The 19935-nt window shown below is 57.3% G+C and overlaps 1 pseudogene; it reads left to right on the forward strand.

Annotated features, from left to right (window-relative positions):
• The first annotated feature begins 3379 nt into the window (after positions 1–3379).
• LOC111755820 (small nucleolar RNA SNORA2/SNORA34 family) lies at positions 3380–3508 on the forward strand (annotated as a pseudogene).
• Positions 3509–19935: the final 16427 nt, after the last annotated feature.

A 19935-nucleotide genomic window follows, 5' to 3' on the forward strand; every position in this document is an offset into this window, starting at 1 on the left:
TGCTGATGAATCTGAAAACATTTACGATCATTTAGCTCTGCTTTTTACTTCCAATTTTTGCTATAATCCGGCTAAAAGATGCCAGGATGTACTTATGCCATAGCAGTCCACTTGCCAATCCCTGTGCATAATTATAGCTGTATTTTACAATGATTCTGCTCCTCTAGAGAACCATAACTAATACACACTTCATCCTTTGCTCCTCCAGGGACTGAGCCCCTGGCTCTGCACGCTTGAGCGTGTGGTTGGCGACTGAGGCCAGCTGGACGCCGAGCTCAGCTTCCCGCGCACCTGGCCGACACCTGTTAGCAAAGGACTCTCGCATCTCCCTGCTGGTATCACCTCTGTCCTTTATCACAGAAAATCCATCCTCCTGAAAGCCGCATCTCTTGCTGCAGTGAGATAAGGCTGTGCAGTCAGCGCGGCGTGCTTGATTAACGGCCCCAGCCTGGGCTCCCTGGTGACAGACAAAGGAGCAGAGCCAACTCCAGGGAGCCATGTCCCCTCCTGGGGGGCCTGGCAGGAGCAGCTCTGCTGTGGCTCCCAGGTACCCCAGCCCCGGAGGTGGACCCTGGACAGCCCCGGCTGAGGCACAGACACAAAGAACCAGCATTAAGGGAGCGCAGTGCTCTGAGACCCCGCACATGTGGGAGCTTGACCACAGGGCCTGTTCACTGGGTCCTCCATCAGGAGGAAGGGGTGTCTTCTGCTCGGATTCCAGGTGGGGAAACTGGGTCATTCAGTTGCCTAACAGTGCAAGTTACGAGTGTTGGGACATCAATTGTCTTTAGTTATTATTACCTCAGCCAAACTCATCACCATATTAGCAGGTTCATCGCTGACAGCACCATCACCGTCTCCATCACCGCCATCACCACCATCACACCACTGCCATCATCACCCGCTGCCCTCCATGCCTCCCTGCTCTGGGCCGGTGTCCAAGGACTCAGGGGTGAGGGTCGGTGAGAGGCTCTGTGCTTCAGACCAGGCTGCCCATTTTCTGCTCTACACAGGGCAGCCCAGGGAGCACGCCTGCGGCTGCTTGGGAAGAAAACAAATGTCTGTTCCTGTTCCATGCTTTGTTTTTCTGCAGCAGGCAGAAATACTAGCGAGCCCGACACCAGAATCCCCACAGGCAGAGAGGCGGGGCTGCAGCCCGCCTGTGCTCAGCTGCCAGCTTCCCGTGATGCTCTGCGAGTGCCCATGGTCACCTTCACCCCGCAGTGAGCCTTTAAGGAGCCCAACACTCACAGCCTCCCTCTGCCTTCAAGAGCAGAGAGTGGAGGCCAGAAATGACACCCCACTCGGCAGACTCCTTGGTCCAGAGATGCCTTCCTTGGGGCACAAACCACCTGATACGCACAACGCCCTGACCAGAAAGGATGTGGTGGCGGAGCCTGCACAGGGGCACTGTCCTTGTCCCAGCTGGTCCCACCTGCAGCTGGCCTGCCCTGGGCCATCATCATGGAGGGTGTGGCACCTTTGTCCTGGGCATCCTGTGGTGGAGGCTGAGGGTGACAGTGCCCATCTCCCAGCACCCTGGCTACACTCAGGCCTCCCCAGAGGCTCTGAGGTCCCCATGTCCCACAGCACTGGCCGAGTGACTGGGCTCTCACCTGCCAGACTCATCCTGGGGGCACCGAAACCCCAGGGAAGGGGCTGGGCTGGAAGGTGTCTCCAGAGTAGCAGCCAGGCCTGGCCAGGGTGGCCCGAGCTCTGCTGAGCCCCACTACCCGGCCTGACCACCCACAGCCCTGCAGTCCTGAGGGCACAGTTTCCAGCCACAGCCATCTGTTTTCTGAACCAGCAGCCTGCCCCCTGCCAAAGTCCGGGCTGTGCATCCCTGTGTAGACAGGGCCGCCAAGGGCCGTGTAACCTGAGGTCTGCTGATATGGGTCACCAGAGTAGAAGTCACCCTGTCACTCTGCTCTGTGGGCTGGATCTGTTGACTCCTCTGCTGGAGTCGCCCTGGGCACCAGGACCCCAGGAGCTCAGCCATGCCTTCCCCTGTCCTGCAGACCAGATAGAGGAGGGCAGAGCTGGCCAGCAGGGCTGGAGCGGTGGGGTCAGGTGCAGAAGCCGGGAGCCTCCGCTGGGCTCCTGCTGCACCCTCAGGGAGCAGTGTGCGCCACGCCAAGCCAGGCCACGCTGTAACTCTCAGGGGTGGCAGCGGCCCTGCTTCCCGAATTGAGTCACTGCTCCGCTGGAATATGCGGCTCTGGGGACCCTAAACCCAGCATCACTGGCAGAGATTCAAAAACGCAGTTTAAAATAGAAGACAGTTCATCTGAGGGTCGGAAAGGGTGAGCAGAGAGACCACAGACAGCCGCCTGGGCCAGCAGGCGAGCTCGAAAGTGAATTCCCGGGGCCCCTGGTCTGCAGCTCTTGCGGCTGAGATTCTGGGCCCGTGTGGGCTCCTGGAATCCGGCTGACTCCTGGCTGTCTGAGCCCCCAACCCTGGATCTGTTCCGTCTTCGGTGGAGGGTAAAGTCAGGGCGAGGCCTTGGGGAAGAGCAGTCCTGGTTTAAGGGTTAAGTGAAGGGGAGTTGGTGCTCTTGGTTAATCAGGCTTGGGGCTTCCCGGAAGGTTCCGTCCTGAGTTCTTCGCCTGAGTCTTTAATTGCTAAGCTGCCTGTGTCTTTCTAATTTCTTCCCAGGGAGTTGCTTCTGCCCTTCCAGTCGCTGGTATCTGGCTGTGCAGGTCAAACTGCCTCGTTAAGAGCAGATCTGAATTTTGTCATCAAGGAGCAGAAACATGGCGCTCCTACCCACGTCTGTTCTTCAGAGTATTTTATGATGAATTATTAATTTTATGGGTATTGAATTTTTAATATTTATGTTTATAAGAAAGTGTCAAAATTTTCAACATTGACAGATTTTTGTGTACAAAGTCTAGAAAAGAAAAACACAAAATCTTTTGTTCTGTTTTGCTTTTTTGAGACAAGGTCTCACTATGTAGTCCAGACTGGCCTGGAACTCACGGTGACCCTCTGGCCTCAGCCTCCTGAATGCTGGGAGTATAGCTGAAATCACCATGCCGGGCCTACAAATACATTCCTACATGAACCGCAGTGAAAAGGTTTGTAAAGTGTAACACCAACAGGACTTTACAAAAAGAATAATCTTCATTTCAGGCATTGACACCTACGGCAGTCTGCACACATGACAGTAGCGTGTTCCACACACACATATGGCTCACAACAATCACTCGTGTGTTTTGCGTTTGTCCTTTTTGTAGGACATGCTTGACATCACACTGGTCTCCCAGTTTAGTCAGGAGTTTCTTATTATATTATACAGTATGCAGTTAAAGGCACATCAACTATCAATAAGATAAATTATTAAATTCTTAATGTTTTGTGCATGTAGAATAGACACCACTGGCCCTGAATCAAAGCTTCCTGACGCTGTTGGTTTCAAGCAGAGCCTAAAGAGATGTCTTTCTGTGGTCTGTTGGCCATTTCAGAACTTGGGCAGTGAAATAGTCAACTCATTAGAAAGAAACAGCGTGAAGCCTGCCGCCACCCCACCCCCACCCCGCCACAGTGGCTGTGAGCGTGGCAGGCTGCGGTGGCCCAGGATGGGAGCCAGCCTGTCTACTGGAACTCATGCCATGCTGGGACCTGGAGCCCTGGGAAACCAAGCAACCCCTCCCCACTGCCTGTTTTGTTTGGTTGAACTTCAATATACATGAAAGTATGGACAGCTATTTTGAAGAGAATGACAGACTCTGCGACAGCCATTAGTGACTTCCCTATTGTCTGGTTTTTGAAGACCTAAAACACCTTCCTCATTCTGTTCGGATCAGTTTTGTTTTTTTTTAAATCAGTACCAGGAATTGAACTCATGATCACCTGCTTGCAAGGCAGGTGCTTATGCCGCTGAGCTAAATCCCCAGCCCGCGGATCAGTTTATACTATGTTGTTTTGTATGAATTCTCTGTATGCTAAGACATAGACAACTATTTGGAAGAAAACAAGAGACAATATGATAGTGAAGATCTCATGTCATCTAGCTTTGAAATTTATATGTCTTCCATTGCTTTCTTATGTCCTATTTTGTTCTGTTTTGTTGTGTTTAATTTTGCACCCTTTAAAATTAAAAAAAAAAAAAGAATAGACACCAACTTTCACATCAGCTGTGTACCTGCTTACAAAACCTAAAAGATAACATGGAAAAACCACAGTGTCAACACAAACAAAAGTCTATCACAAAATAATCTTTGCTTCAACTGTCCACCCAAGTCAGTCTTCATGCATGATGACTACATGTTCCATACACGTGTGTCACTTACACTGATAGCAGTGTGTTTTATTTTTCTGCCTGTTCTTGTAGGGTGCAGTTGAAAGCCTTTTGGTTTTCCTGTTGTCATAGTGGGTCTTTGTGATGTTGCACCTTCTGGTTCACCTATCAGTTCACCAGTGGGTACCATGATTTTTTTGCATAGTTCCCTGGGGCAGAAACATAGCTTTCCCTCTGCTGATCTCTTAAGGGTTACACCCTCAATCCTCTAAGAAATTCTTTGTGCTATTCTGCACCTGTTATTTTCTTTGTAAACTATCAAACTATGCCACACATGTTTAGGGTTGAGTAAAGCACAACCATTGGCCAATGCTTTGTGTTTCACGTGACATCATAGTTACTGAATAGCTCACCAACAACATCTACTCCACGTTGGTTTTGTTGCGGAAAGTCTCCCTCTCTGGCTTCTGTTTTGTTGAGGTTTCACTATCAATATTTTCATCATGGAGAAATGTTAACATCAGCACCAGCAGTTTGCTTTTCTTTACCATGTAAGAGGCCAATGTTTTATCTTTCTGAAATCCAAAGATTGCACTATACAATTCTCTGTTTTGAAATTGCAACATTTCATTTGGAATTTCTGCTTTGTTCCTGTGTACAGTTCCTGGGTTGGTCAGTTTGCACTCTGTTAGCAAATCCAACATCAGTTGGAAAGCGGTAAACCAGTTGTTGAATGTCTCTTTCCAATCAGTCTGGGAGAGGGGAGCAACAAGTTTGTGCACAACATCATTGGTTTATTACTGTGTGAATGAGGACCTGATGGCTAAGCTTGCAGGCAAATGTCTAAACTGAAAGCATAGTAAGTCTTCACATCTGCAAGGGCATGAATCTTTGAGCCATATTTTGACCCATTGCTTTTCTGTAAGTCTTTTGTATTCCTGCGATTACCATGAGAAATCCCTGCTACGTACAGCAGATGAATGTTTTCAGTTCAGCTATTGAGGTGTCATGATAAATACATTATTAAGATGGCTCTTGGTACAGAATTCTTTCCTGGCATTTCAGCCTTTGTGTGTTTTACAGCATCTTGTAGTGTTTCAATTGTCACAGTTTCCAACACTGAATGGTATTGCTGGCATTCTGTCCTATACATTTCCCGCCTCCCAAGATCGTCACTGTATTTTTGGATGTAGTTCTAACACTGAATCATTGCATTTGGTTGCATACCCATTTGGGGGCATTTCCACTAGTCCAGTGTGTGCTTGTGTTGCCATTTTCTTCGTCATCTGAATCGAGGAGGGCTGTTTTCCTTGTGTCCATATTGGTCAATTCTTGCTCCGCTTCAGGGTCACAGGAACTTTGACTCACATGGACATCGTCAGTCACCACGATCATGATGATGATCACTGTCACCTACCCACACCACTCTTCCATTAGGAAAGCATGTGTCTTACCATAATGGATCATCTTCATCATTCACGCACAGATAATCTGATGAATCACTTTTGATCTCCTCCCAAACTTGCAAATCTAGTTTTCCATGTGCCATTGTACTGAATTGGGCTGCCTCTACCAGAAAAACAAATAAAAAACCCAACTTTTTTCTTTTAAAGAAATCCTGGAGTGTTGTGGATTGGGACTTTCTGTGATGCTTGGGTGAACATTTGAAAAAACCAGTTACAGTATAATGTGGGTAAAAACCCCATTTTGCTACCTTTGCATGCATGCACACACCTTGCTGCTCATCATACCTAGTGGGTGAACCCATAGATTGCTTCCTGTATCCCTCAGGCAAAGGTACTGAGATGCACAGTCAGCTACGGTTGTGCTAAATTACAAATTTAGAGTAAGGAATCGGTCTGATGGCCCCAGTGCTATGCTTAGTTTTTCAGTGAGGCATTTTTTCCTATCTTTTTTCTGTCTAGTGCCCCTGCCCCTATACTAACCGGTCACTTGTCATTGCTGAGATGGATGCTAACTCCAAGAATGGTGCTGTCTCTCCTGGCCCCGGGTGACTATGGCCTCATTTCCTGGGCACTTATGAGTCCTTGCTTAGCTGCCAACTGTGCTCTGCCTGAGGTCTCTATCCTGGGTTGTTGGGATCGGTACCTGAACCCCCAAATGAATGGAAAATGAAAGCTCAAAGGAATGAGACATGCGGCCTGGTTTTTCATGCAGGAGAAGTGAAATCCTCAGCAGAGCTCATAACTCTGCTGGCCAGCCAGCTGACTGACACTGGGCAGCCCGTATTGAATCAGAACAAGCAAGGAGCTGAATGGACAGTGGAGGAAAGCTGAGCAGGGTCTTGGGAGGGCCTCAAAGACACCTCAGAGCAACAGAGGATGCCAGTTAAGGAAAACTATCCTAAAAGTCTCCAGGTGGCCTCAGCGGTGGCCTGTCTTCCTGTCTTGCCCCCTGAGGTGTCTCCTCATTCTCGGTTCAATCATGCCCGGGCCACGCCCAGCCCTGTACGTGTAGTCAGCTTCATTGCTCTCAAATACTTTGTGATGCCCAGGACTCACGGGTCCCTACCTCCTTGGTCCAGGGGTGTTAAAAGCATAAAATGGGCAGAGGGGGCACTGGCTGCAGAGCCCAGGGACAGTGTGGCCCGCCCTGACTTCCCTCCATCCACACAGCCTCCCTCCACCCTGCAGCTCCATGTGCCCAAGGGTCTCCCATGCCAGATAACCTGCCACTCTGCCCTCCGTCCTCCACTTCACAGCTAACTCTGACTCTTCGGTGCTTTAGAATGAGATCATCATTACTTGGTGAATGTTCCTGTCTAAGCTGACGTCAGGTAGAGGGCAAGTCAGTTCCCCTTTGTGAATGGCACTGCTTGGTATGAGCCTCCAGAAAGATTTTACACCTGGGCATACTACAGGGGATGGGCCAAAGATAGTCCGGACTCTTCTGGTGGTTAAGGAAGGTTGGCCCAGTGCACGCCCCGTAGTATCAGAGTCAACTAACTGAGGTAGAAATATTCTGGGCAGTCAGATGGGGCTGGGCCTCAAGGAAGCCAGTGCAGACGATGCGGACACGTTATCACTGGTGGAGAGCAGCCGTGGAAGGCCGGGCCTCAGGACAAAGATGGAACGACTCCCCCTCCGTGCTTCCCCTGGGACGAGCAGTAATGACCGATGTTCCACGCAGGCATCGGTCCCCTGGTGGGGGACAAGGACCCCCCGATATGTCCCTTCAGAAAGGCACTGGTTCTTTCCTGTGCACTTGCTATGTGCCTGCATCCCCACTGGATCAAAATCACCTGCAGACTGTACTCGGGATCTTACTGGTCCATCCCAGCTGTGTCCCACCTCGTCCTGCCCTGAGATCTTGCTCTGCCCACTTCCTGTGAGAAGTGGGCTCCTGTGCAGCCGACTGCCCAGGTCCCCTCCTATGTCTGCCCCAAACTTTACTATTCTTACACCCCACTGTCCCTCAGAATTCACTCTTCGATTTTGGGGACACGAGCGCAGCATACTGGACGTCCAGCACGCCGGGAGTTGTCGTATTTTCCTACATCACTGGGAGGTCGTGTAGCACTGTGACCTGGCCTTGTGCAGTGTGCGTCTACCCTGGTGAATACCCGCCTCCTCCTGAACCACGCTGATGAGTCCAGTCCCTGCTGGGCCCAGAGGCTGCCCCGCACAGCCCCGGCTCTGTGCTAAGCTCTCCTCTGCGACAGCGTTTCTGACAGTCAGTGATTATTTACCGTCACTCCCAGCTCGCTCTAAGCCCGTCTCATCCTTCGATCAGGGTAACTTTCTGAGTCTCAGCTTTGCTTCCCAGCCAGCTGTTCCTCCTCACGGGTGCCCTGGGGGTTTTAGCAGTGTGGCTCCAGGGACTGATCTCTCTCCCCTCCCTCCTGCAGGTGCCTCCATCTCCCAGTCTCTCCATCCTCTCTGTGCAGTGGGACCCTCTCCAGCCCTGGCTCACCTGGTCCTCCTGGGCCGCTGCCCTGTGGCCACACCTGCAGGTGTCTATACCCCCTCCTGGCCCCTGCCCTTCATGGAAGGTGACCCTGTAAGGCCCAGGGGGACCAAGCACCCAGCACCTCACCCCTGCCTGTCCCACCTCTTCCAGTGGCTTTGGGTGGAATCTGAGGGGCTCCAGCCCCAGCCTGGGGTGGATGAGAGCCCCAGCACCACCCTCAGGCCCTGGCTGCTGTCACCCCTGAGGTGACTCTGGTGGCAGCAGGGACCGTCCTGCACAGCTTTGCTGGGAAACCCCTGGGAATGGGGAACCTGCTGTGTCACCCACAGCAAAGGACACCTCGGACAGCCATCACGCCCAGAGCACAGCAGATGTGGAAAACGTCCCTCAGAAGAGAGCGATGGGCTGGGCTTGGTGGAAGTGGACCGAGCCCCTCCGGGGGACGAGGCTTCTGGTCTCCGCCGAAGCTGGGAACTCAGAGGCCAGGTTCGAGTGCAGGGCTGTGGAGGAGCAGATGCCTCACTCTGTGGTCTCGTCACTGTAGGAGGGCCCAGCAGTGCTGGCACAGGTGCTGCCCCCGCCCCTGTACCAGCTGCATCCTGTGTTGACAGTGGAACAATGGTACTCAGTGCCCCAGCTGGCCTCCCCCCAACGCCCACCCTTCATCTGTGAGTGAGGCTTCCACTGTGTGTCCGAGATGGCCCAGGTCTGTCTGTCCTGCTGTCCATAGGTCAGAGCAGAAATGCCCTCTTGAGGCCGGCCTGGCCATGCCTGTGAGAGCTGGGTGTGTGCTGCCCCTTCAGGCCCCCGAGCCCAGCATCCAGGTGTCCTGCATCTTCCCCTGCCAGCACCTGGAGGCCGCTGTCCCCTGGGGAAGGGGGCTGTGGGCAGAGTGGGAGGGGAGCTGGTTGAGGGTGTGGGGTGACGGGCGCTGGAGGAGCAGCCTGGGCAGGGTGTGGTGTGTCCTTCAGCTTAGGCTATGCCCCTTGGCACAAGGCGGCACTGGGGATGGTGGGGTCCAGGCCCTGAGCCTCCCCAAACTTGGTGCTGCGCCACAGCTGCAGGATGGGCACCCTGCCACCTGCTGCCACCACCCCATGCCTGCAGGCCCCTGTCCCCCTTCCTCAGACAGGGCCACACGCTGGCGGGCAGTGTGCTGGTGCTGAGGCTGGGAAGGCTACGGGGCTGATTCCAGGACGAGCACAGCCCCAGTGAGCGTACGGATCTCACCCCCAACGCCGGCAGGCTGAGGTCCCTTCCTTTAGCTCTTGCAATTGAATCTGTCCTATGTTGAGCCAATGTTACTACCCATGCAAAAATTCTAGAGCAACTCAGACAAGACCCAAGGGATGTGCTAGCAGGGGTGTGTCCCGAATTGTGCTGGGGAGCAGTACCAAAGGGGTTTGGGGTTCCCCCAGGCAGGGGTTCAGACTTGAGAGCCGTTGAGCCGCTCTCGGCCAGCAGGAGGCGCTGTCCCACTCGAGCCCCGCATCAGAGCTGGCCGGCTCTGGCCTGGCTGGGAGGTGAGCTGACAATTTCTGCGCACTCAGGGACCACAGGGCCTTGTCCCCACACCCCAGAAACCCTCTGGGTCTCCTCTTCTCCTGCTCCCTTCTTGGCAGGCAGGGAAGTTTCCTGGGGAGCCTTGCAGCCGGGGAAAGAAGGGCAGGTGGAGGGCAGTCAGGGTCGCCGGACACAGGCCCCTGGCTGTGGCCCCAGCACAGTGCATGGAGCCAGTGCCCCACACCCAGGGGCAAATGTGAGGACTCAGCAGGCCACATGGAGCCCTTGGTGCCCCCACGTCTGCTGGGCCACTGCATGGAGCCGGCAGTGACCAGTCCCTGTTCCTGCCCGGTGCCATTGCTGTTCCGATGTGCACGGATGCCCGGCGTCTCTGTAGACAGAGTTGACGCAGGGTAAGAACTCGCCCCAACTGTTCCGCAGCGATTTGTCTTCAGTAATCGGAGTTTTTACGGTTTTCTCTGCGTCTTCTCAGCCTGTCAGTATTTCTGCGGCCTTTCCCTGCTGTGCTTCTGAGTAATGAATCTGCATTACTTATGCAATTAAACAGAGGAAGCTTTTAAAAGCTGGCTCTGTTCCCCGGCTGGCGCCTTCCTCCCTGGGCACATCTCGCAGGGTGAGATGGCCTTGATGGCCCCGTCTTTGTGACAGGCACGCACACGAGCTCTCGCCAGACAGCAGAGCCCGCGGAGAGCCACTCAGAGAGGCCAGGACATTAAAGACGGGGACTGGGACATCAGCAGCGTGATGTGGCAATGCGCCGTCACGCACAGGCCGCGAAAGATACGGGGAGGAAAATAAGCCCAGCACAGAGATCCTGGGTGATTTATGATTGGTGTATGCTTCAGGAATAAATTAATTACCTTTTTAATAAAGCCTTCTTTGCAGAGAGTTATGTCCCAAAACGTCTGACGTGGACTGAAATTTTAAAAGTTGGGTGCCTGATGATGCCGAGGGGGTCTGGGCTGGGGGTGCAGGAGTGCTGGGGTGGGGACTGCCATGGGGGGTGGACACCCCACTGTGCCCCCGTCTCCCCACAAGCAGAGTGGCGGGGGTGACTGGCCACATTGGAGTCCTCTCTGGTGACGGCAGGGGCCCGGAAAGCAGCAGCTGACAGAATCAGATGAGGACAATTTAGGCTTCGAGGCCTAATTAAAGGATCCGTAGGGGAACCCAGGTTTGGGCCGGGCGGGGAGGCGTCTTCCCAGGATTAATGAAATAAGCCCTGCTGCTCTGTGTTTGGGCTCCTGTTCACAGGGCTGCCCGGAAACTGGGTCCCGGCCCCAAGCCTCTGTTTCTCCCGTGCAGGGCTGGGGTGGTGGGGACAGCCACTGTACCCGCCCATGGCCCCTCTGTCACAGCTCGGCCCCCATGCTGAGTTCCTACCCGGGGTACTGCAGAGACCCCAGACATGGATCCCGGGCCCCAGCGTGAGGAAGGCGTCCTGATGGCCGAGTTCCCACGAAGGCTGTGGTTGCCTTTCCGTGTACAGAGATGGAAAGAGAGGTCCAGCTGTCACCAGTTGCTTTGAATTTCTGCAGTTTCATTTCCTTCTGAGAGGCAAGGGAATCCCGCACGCCTGCTAGAGGCCTCCCGACCCCAGGGCACCAGAGGGAGCACGGTGGGGTCGCCCCTGGGGCCCCAAGCTGTTTACTTGCTGGACACTTCCCTGGGGTGTGGTGCACAGAGTGGCCAGCACACCTGGCCTGTTAGGCCGTGTGAGGAGGGGAGCCTGGCGGCACCTCCTGGAGTAGGAAGCTGTTCTGGGGCCAGGATGGGGGATTCGGCTCAGAGCGAGCAGGCTGGGGCTCACCGAAATGGGGCTGGGGTCCACGAGAGAAGAGCCCTGGCTGGAAAAGCCAGCACCCCACAGTTTTCCAAGGACGGTGGGAATGGGAGCCAGCACCATGGCAACGCCACTGCAGGCCATTAGACAGAACAAGATTACATGGGATCTTAACCGGGTAATTGAACAATTAAATTAAAGGGCTTGTCTGGGCCGAGTATTACCGAGTGGAAGAAAGATTTGCGTGGCAGGAACTCTGAGAATGCCCGGTCCCCAGGAGTAATTAGGGAGATGCTCCAGGTGACAGAGTCCCCCTTCCCTGCACACACGGGTCCGGCCTTGGGGCTCCTGGGGAGGCCCCACCCCAGCCAGGGCCTGAGGGGTGTCATCTCCCACAGGCAGCTTCGTGGGAACAGCATATTTTAATGAAAGAACTGCCGCCTTGATTGTGTCCTTAGCAAAACACCACGGAGCGCTTGGTGCCTGCAGCTGCCTTCGGTGATTTTTTTTGTCCTTGGTAATTTGGAAGTCTATTTTGTTTTGTTTTTCTTTTTGAGACAGCTATGCAGTTCAGGCTGGACTTGAGCTCACTTCGTAGCCCAGGACGGTGTCAAACTTCCAAAGATCCTCCTGCCTCTGCCTCCCAGCCTCAGCGGGACCACAGGCGTGAGCCACCACGCCCGACTCCCTCGGTAATTTGGACCCTGATTTGTGATGTCCCGGCCTTAGTGACTGTGTGCTGTGAGTGGGGGTGACATCTGAGTGGAGAACTGTGACCACTTTGGGGATGGGGTCCCAACACATAGGCAGAGGTAAAGAGTGGTATGGAGCCCCGGCGAGTGCAATTTTAAAAAAACAGAAAATCGCTTTTAAACGTGCATGCAAGCTGCCAGCCAGAGAGGTCTTGAGGGGCTAGAGGCTGGGTTTGTGGGGAGGCAGCCCACTCCTCCAGCCCCGGGGGCCCACCACCCCAGGAGCATGTGTCACCTGCAGGTGGGAGGGACCCTCAGGCCTGACGCCATGGGGGCAGGGTGCAGGGAGCAAGGGGACAGATGGGCAGGGGAAGGGGGCGCCCTTTCCAAGGGGAGCCCAGAGGAGGGTGGCTGTGGGTTGCACCCTGACCTCCCACTACCCCCCCCCACTCTGAAGGCCAGCGCCTTCTGAAGCCCCTGGACGTGGGGACCTGGGGGATCGGGCTGCTCAAGGTGGCTGTCTGTGCCTGGCTGTGACCAATGCACGAAGGTGGGGTCAGCAGCCTCGCCCACTCTCAGGAGGAATGGATTTGTCCAGGAGTCAGGGTTGGAAGGACGGGGAGCTGGATGCACATGGGGCCGGGCGGCCAGTGTCCAGTGGGGCTGTAAGGTAGCAGGGACCGGGCTCGAAGGTCCTGCTACCGCCCGGTGTAGGGCTGGGATGAGGGGGCAGGCAGAGCACAGGGCTGGGTCATGGAGGAGTGAGGGCCAAGGAAGGGATTGGCCTGCAGGGCCACACTGGACTGCTGTAGGGTCCTGGCCTCTGCCCCATTGTGAGTGGACACTGCCTTCCTCCCAGGGTGGGTGGAGCTCTGCCCTCCCTGTTGGCCGCAGAGCAGTGTGGCCGCTGTGCCCAGCACCAAGCACGGGCCCTGGGCCCTGCAGCCGCTCCTCACTGCAGGGCGAGGCGGGTCCCCTCGACTCCAGCTCTCCCTGTCCCCCTCCACTGAGCCCTCCCTGCTGTCCTGCTGCGTGGCCCTGGGAGAGCAGCGCTGCCCCGTCCTGTGCAGGGTGTCCTGGCCTGACCACCCCCGAGCAGGGGTCCCAGGGCTGTGACTGGGAGGAGAGGTGCTGACTGGCGTTGGGCAGAGGGTCGGGGACCACTGACCCCACGCCCCTTGTGCCCGCTAGCCAGGTGTCACCAAGCCCAGCTCCCTGCGTCCTCTGAACCCCATGGGCTTGGCACAGAGCGGGCAGTGACTGGGGGACCCTGGGGTGCGGGGCAGGGTGGTGTGGCAGGGCTCAGGCCTGAAGAGAGGAGACACCGTGGTCAGCACCTGCCAGCACCACAGCATGCTGGGACTCGGTCCCTCCCCACCGGTGGGGCAGCTGCCCCGAAAGGCTCCCATAGCCGGCCGTGGCCAGGAGCCCAGTAACCCTGTCGGGGTGGCCTCCAGCTCTGAACACCCGGAGATCCAGGTGAGGAGACACAGGTGCTCGGGGCCCGGGGCCCAGCTGCAGACCCGGGCCCTGAGCTGAGCCCAGTGAGGTGGGCTCAGTGTGGCTCCCTCCAGGGCCCAGGTGGTCGGGAGGTCAGCATGGGCGCCTCGAGTCCTCCTCTCCTTTTTCTTTTTTTCCTTCTTTTTCTTTTTTCTTTTGGTTTTTCAAGGCAGGATCTCTGGCTCTGCAGCCCAGTGACCGCCAACTTGTGATCTTCCTGCCTCTGCCTTGAGCGCTGGGGTGACAGGTGTGACCTGGGCATCACATTGGGCTGCAGAGAGGGCTTGGAGCCCAGAGTGTCCCCACCGTGACTGGACTGCAGTCTTGGACACTGGCACCGCCTCCTTTCCTCTGCCTCTCGAGTCCAGGGCAGTCAGCCCTCCTGAGCACAAGGCTGTGGTCACACCTGCGGCTGAGGCTGTCCCCACTGGACGCAGGGAGGTGCCTCGGGGACAGCAGAGCTGAAGGCAGAGATCTTCCCACGCCGGGCCTGGGCGCCTGGATCCAGCCACACCTGAAGGCAGGGGCCCACACACCTCCTGGTAAGATGAACCAGTAATCCCTGCAACCTGTTTCCTGAACTCAGAACCAGTTCTGTCCCTGACCACAGAGCCCAAGAGGGTGACCCTTTTCTCTACCCTGAGCCGGGGGAAACACAGGACAGAGGAGGAGTGGCTGTGGTCAGCAGAGCCACACCAGAGACAGCCACTTCAGAAACACCAGGCCGCAGAGGGAGCAGCTGACTGGCTGGGCCAGAGCAGCCTCCAGGGCCCAGACCCTCCCTCTGCTCTCAGGAGCCCAGAGTGGGCATCCTGCTGCCATCTGCCCTTTCTGTCCTGCACACCCCAACCCCACACCTACCCTGACCAGCAGCTCTCACATCTACTGATGCCAGCAATGCCCTCCCGCTGTCCACAAGGCTGCACTGCCCACCCATGTCCTCGATTTCCGGGTGCCAGCAGCTCCCAGGGGCCCTGCTGAACCTCTGGCTGCGGGGTCACCCCAGGAATCCTCTCCCAGCACAGGTGAGGGCTGTTCAGCCGTGGACAGAGCCCAGAGTGGGGCCCAGGAAGGCTCTGCGTGGGAATCCAGCACCCCAGTGAGCTCGGCAGGCTGACACTGCAGGGCCTCAAACCCGGCATGAGAGAAACTCCCACGACAGGAGGAGGCCAAGGGCTTCCCAACCCCCACTGCGGTGCCTGGCAGGGGAACCCGGGCGGCCACCATCCTCGTCCTGGGGAAGAAGCCCTAGGCCTGAGCACCGCCGAGAGAGGTGACATCCTCTTTGATGTCTCTCCCAGAGCCGCAGTGCAGATGCAGAGCGCCTAGATGCCCTGACCTCTGGAGGGACGTGGGCGACACCACGGGGCCACACTGTCCTTGGCCAGATGGAGAGAGTAGGGGCAGGGGCAGCAGGACCAGGGCCATCTCCACCTCAGCATGATGGACCTTGGCTGCCCTGGCCTCCGGGTCCATCTGAGGCCGCCCCTGAGTCCTGTCCATGAGATCACCTAGCTGGGGCTTCCTCACTGACTGGGCAGGGGCAGTCATGAGACACAGTGGGAGAGACAAGACTAAGAGCCAGGCTGGGGTCCAGGCAGGTGGCCCTGAGGCTGACAGCCAGGACTTGGCAGAGGGAGGAGGAGCAGGACACGGGGAGACAGTAAAGAGAAGTGGAAATGGGAGACGTGGATGCTGCTGACCCTACGGCTGGGCCCTGGTGCCCACCTGTCATCTTTACAGCTGCCACGGTGTGGCCGTGCAGGGTGTGACTGTCCTGATGCCAGGGGCAGTGCCCAGCCAGTCCTGGGGGTAGGGGCTCCTGGATCCACCCTGCAGGCTGGGCTGCTGCCCTGCTTGGGGGCTAGAGCCAGAGCAGCCATGCACTTGCAGGGCAGGGGTTTTAGGTGGAGGCACCGAAGCCAGGCTCAGGGCTGTGCAGACCAGGCTCCAGAGTGCTGACCAAGGAGGAGATGCAGGTCCTTCCTGTGGGCTGGAGCAGGAGGAAGCCTGGGGCGGGGCCACTGTGAAGGCGTGGGGCTAAGGAGGAGACATTGTCCAATCACGGGATGGAGTTGGCACAAAGGGCGTGGCCTGCTCCTGGTGGGTGCCCCTCCCACCCTCAGGGGTGGGACCAGAGGGCTGGAGAGACCACTCTGGTTGCAGAGCTGGAGGTGACAGGTTGGGCTCCAGAGGCTGACCTGAGATGAGGACTCCAGATGGAGAGAAAGGACGTCCTCGTTGCCCATCTTGCAGGGATGGGGACCCAGCAGGCTCAGTGTGACCACCAGCCCCGTGGAATCCACAGAGGAACCTGGAGTCGGGGTGACCCCAGTTCTCCCTATTGGGTTCTCGGGGTGGGCATCCCTGGCACCCCAGCAAGTAACAGGCACCTCCCACCTGGGGAGAACAAGTCACAGAGCTGCCATGGGCCCATCACCTGGCTCCCTGGAGGCCCAGAGGCTCACTGTGGTGCCAGACTTCTGTGGTGTGGATATGTTCACCTTGGTTGTTATTAAGCCCCGGGACAGTGACCCACGAATTCCTATCACTACCAACACACAAGCTGACTGGTGGCCCCAGCACCATCCGCACCCTGGCAGACATGGGGCCAGCTGGCTCTGAGGTCCAGCCTGGTGCCGCCTTGGCTCCATGGCCACCACTGAGCACCAGGAGTCACCTGGTCCCATGCGGCAGCTCAGGTGGCAGTGCCACCCCAGGACCTGGAGAAGGAGCTGGTATCTGTGGCCCCGTTGCTGAGCCGACTCTGCATGCACAGCCCAGACCCCCAGGTGGGGAGAGATCTCCCCAGGCTGCTCAGAGCACCAGAGCCACAGAGCCCCTCCTCACTGGGACCTGGGGATTGCAGCTCTGTGACCTGGGACTCCGTCCCTCCTCAGGTCCTCAGTGTCCACTGTGCTGTGGGGAAACTGTGCTGTCCATGGTCTTTCATAGTCCCCATACTGCGGCTGGCTCGGGGCCTCACAGGCCAAGTCCTTCCTGTCCCCCCTCGCTCAGCTGCCCTGAAGCTTCCCACTTGGAGGAGATACTTTGTAGGCAGACAGTGCCCACCTGCTGGGCCAGAGGAGGCCGGCGGTCACTAAAAACCGGTCATCTCCACCCAGAGCTGCTGACACGGGTCTTCCAATGCGGTGGGCCCTGCTCTTCCTGAGTGACGAAGCCGCCATTGCCAGGCATAGCTGCCCCCGGGACCTGATGTGCCAACCACGAGTTCTTCCTCCCCAGGTAAAAATGTCCTCTCGGGGCTCAGCCCTGTGGTCCCTCTCCTGCTTTCCCATCTCTGTAACCATGGAAACTCCTCTCTTCCTGTCAGTGCATCCTCAGGGGACTCGAGTCCTGTGCTGGGCACAGCAGGGTCACCAGGGGGAAGAGAGCAAGGCAGGGCCTGGGGGACAGCAGGCCCAGCCCTCGGGAGAGGAGCCGTGGCCCCACTCACCCAACCCTTGAGCAGCTGCTCCAGGGGACGCTAGGTGGACTTGGCTGTTCCTGCCCAGAGCATCCCGGGGCCACGGCCTTGGGGTTTTTGGGTGGCTTTGCCGAGCAGGGGGACTGTGGGCACTGCTGACCCCCAGCCACGTCTTCTGGCAGGCAGTGACCCATGGGTGTTGGGGCAGGGCCACCTCCGCCTGCTTCCCGGAGTCCCTGAGGACCAGGCTCTCTTGGCTGAACAGCAGAGGCTGTGGGCAGCCGGGGTCTCCAAACCCCAGCACCCAGCGCACACCCCATACTGCGAGGATCAGTGCGCCAGGGATTCATCCCCAACCCACCCCGAGACGACCCATTTCCTGCACTGCGCAGAGCGGAATGGGGACGGCTGGCAGGGACTCGCCCTCCTATCCCTGTCCCCCTGGGCTCCACTTCATTTTCCGTCCGGCACCGAGTGTGTCCTATACATTCCCCGAGTACATGGAGCTGCTCAGTGTCCCCAGGGCCCAGGTCAGGTCCAGCAGGATCCATGGAGAGTGACCACCTGCCGCTGATTGTGGAGGCTAACTCTCATGCCTGGCTGTGTTTGTTTAAACTCTGTAACTATTTATGATAAAAAGTAAAAGCAAAGCCCAGGGTGGTGTCGGAGGGGGAGGATGAGGGGAGGTGGGCCAGTCCTCTGAGAGCTGAGAGGTGAGACCCACGCTATTGGCCAAGCCACAAGCCCCTGGGCCATCAGAGCTGCACTGGCCGAGCCCTCAGGTCCATGAGAGTCCACCATGGCTGCTGTGGGCGCATTTGAGGTAGATGGGGGACCTGGTACACCAAGCACCTGCCCCACACGGGCCACAGACACAGGTGGACACAGGGCTCCTGGCCACCAGTGGGTCTGTCCAGGGCTTGGCGTGCAGAGCTGCCCAGTGCTGAGAGCTGACAGCTGCTACAGGCCGCACAAGCTCCACTAAGGAATGCAAGGCAGGGGCGGCAGTGGTCAGTGGTCCTGCCAGCAACTCGGGGGCCTGTCCAGCGTCCCAGCGCAGAGCACTGACAGGAGAGAGGCTGGTGCCACGGAGTTGAGCCTTAGGGTCGCGGTGGGATAAGGGTGTGATCCGAGGGGCAGCGGGCGAGTTTCCGAGCTTCTGTGGCCCCTGGAGCCCGCTGTAGTCAATAACATGCTGGCCAGGGTGAGGTGACCGAGGGTCGGAGAAGGTGGCGGGCATGAGGCCAGGTGCTCACTGTGCAGAAACAAGGTCTCCCAGGCAGCTGCTCCTCCGGGTTTAGACCGGGCATCGTGGTCCTGGCTAATGTCCAACTCCCAAGGGGATGCCAGTCCCCGAAAGACCTCCAGATGGACCTTCCTTCAGGTCCAAGGGTCTCCCCAGCGGGCTGAGGCCTCGGCTCCGGCCCAGGAACTGGCTCGCAGGCAGGTGGGGCCCGTCTGTCTCCAGCCTGTCCTGAGCTACCTGGCCCGGCCACAGCACTGACCATGACGATGCTATCCTCTGTGCACCCTCGGCTGATTCCTTCAGGGCCCACAGAGAGAGCCCGGCTCTGACATCCTCCCCGGCTCGGGGTAGTTTTAAAAAATGGATAATATGGCAACTTTTATGTTACGTGTATTTTGCCATCATTAAAAATAATTTAAAAAGAAAAAAACCAGCTGAGGTCTACGGTATTACCATTCTGTTTTACATAATATAACTATGCATAAGGCTTTTAATTTTTATTTCCTCTATAATTGCTTCTGCTTTTCAAGCCTGGCACAATGAATTGCAGTAATAAGAAAACAAGATGTTGGGACATTTTCTGGAGACACCGGAGATGCCCACCATGTGCCTGGCAGAGTCTGCGTGGCCTCCTGGGAGGATGCTGGTCGTCAGGGACTGGGCAGGAGGGAGGTGTGGTCACCCAGGGGTCCCTGCAGCCTCTACGTGGCCTGTGGTGCCGTTGGGCCTGGGGCTGGACACCAGCGGGGATGGGAAGACCCGGCGGGCAGACAGTGCCAACGACCTGCAAAGGTGCCCCTTGGAGTCAGAGCCACCCGCCTGGGTGGCACAGTGTGGGCTGGCAGAGAAACCAGCCACAGCTGTCTTCACGCCAGGGACAATAGCACCTGGTCCGGGCCCCAGCCCGGCCCCCTGCTCGGGGTGGGGACTGTGCGCCCTCATGTCATGGGCATGAACTGTGCCGGCCGAGTCCCCACCTTTAGTCGCCCTGGAGCCAAGCTCGGTGGTGCCACCTGCCTTGCACCAGTGTCCTCTGTCCCTGAGGGCAGCGTTGAGCTCCGTGCCTCCCCTCACATGCACCCTGGACAGTGAGGGCACTGGTGGCTCGTGGTGCCCTCCTATGGAAAAGACAGCTTGAGGCTGCAGCCTGGAGGCCGCAGGACCAGTGGCAAAGCCTCTTCCCCCGGCTCCTCTCCTGCTGCCTCCCTCCGTGGGGCTGGGTGCCGAGAGATGGGGACGGGAGCTGGCGGTGGCTCAGGACACAGCTCAGCACGGAAAGGACACTGGGTCCTTTCACCCCAAGCTGGGCGCACGTTGCTGCCTGGGAAGTGGGGCTCCGCAGGGGCGGTGAGCTGTCCAGAGCAGCAGGGCAGAGGCCTAACCCTAACCGTAACCCTAACCCTAACCCTGTCTCAGTGTGCTGGGAGCAGAACTGCCCCCCCCCCGCCCCACGCCTTCCTGCTGGGCTGACTTCTGGCGGCCTGGCCCTCTGTGTCCACCGGCCACCCCAGCCGCACAGTGTTCTCGGCCCCGGGGACGGGTCATGGGCCATGGCTCTGTGGGGGCTCCCTGTGCCTGAGAACAGTACCTTT

Source organism: Cavia porcellus, unplaced genomic scaffold (genome assembly GCF_034190915.1).
Source record: "Cavia porcellus strain 051 isolate PalLab524CR breed Dunkin Hartley unplaced genomic scaffold, mCavPor4.1 scaffold_16, whole genome shotgun sequence".
Taxonomy (NCBI): Eukaryota; Metazoa; Chordata; class Mammalia; order Rodentia; family Caviidae; genus Cavia; species Cavia porcellus.